This window comes from Bison bison, unplaced genomic scaffold, assembly GCF_000754665.1.
Source record: "Bison bison bison isolate TAMUID 2011002044 unplaced genomic scaffold, Bison_UMD1.0 scf7180017864341, whole genome shotgun sequence".
Taxonomy (NCBI): Eukaryota; Metazoa; Chordata; class Mammalia; order Artiodactyla; family Bovidae; genus Bison; species Bison bison.
Window position 1 is genome coordinate 6090341 of NW_011494913.1, and position 610 is coordinate 6090950.

The 610-nt window shown below is 63.9% G+C and overlaps 1 protein-coding gene across 1 annotated transcript in view; it reads left to right on the top strand.

Annotated features, from left to right (window-relative positions):
- Positions 1–610, top strand: part of SLC18A3 (solute carrier family 18 (vesicular acetylcholine transporter), member 3) — a 40747-nt gene that overhangs the window by 39238 nt on the left and 899 nt on the right. The gene's annotated exons all lie outside the window — the stretch shown is intronic.

A 610-nucleotide genomic window follows, 5' to 3' on the forward strand; every position in this document is an offset into this window, starting at 1 on the left:
GCGAGTCAAGGGGGCTCCTCTGGGCAGCTCGGGCTCAGGGCTTGCCACCTCCAGCGAGTACCCAGCCCCTCGGCTGTCTTTATTTCCCCGGCCCGAGTCCCCTCTCTAGAATCTCTTCTGTGTCCTTTCTTTCCTCCAGCCGGGCGTGGAGCACCTAGGCACGTAAAAACTGACGTGCTTAGGGAAAAGATGAAGAGACGCGCTGGCCGCCACGTCGGGGCTCCCCGATGTAGAGCCGCGCCTCTGCCTGTCCTTCCTTGCGTTCCTTCCAGTGCCAACTGGGCCCGCTGCACCACGGTGCCTCCGGGCCGGTTCAATAAACTATATCTGTGCGAGGCCGAGTCTCTTTACTGATGGGGGTGGGCGGCCGGGCAAGGGACCAGGGAAGAACGGGAGGATGAGCTGTGCCTCTAGCCCCAATCCCAGTCTCAGTCCAGCGGGCACGCTGGAAGCCCGTGGCTCTTTTGCAACCCGGAAAAGGAGATACGGAAGAAGCGAACCCAACAAGGGCTCTCACGCACGAACACTCTGGTGCACACACCGCCTTCAGCCCGCCGCAGCCCCTCCCTCACCCAAGCCCAGCGCTGCGCTCCGGGGCGCCGCCCCGGGG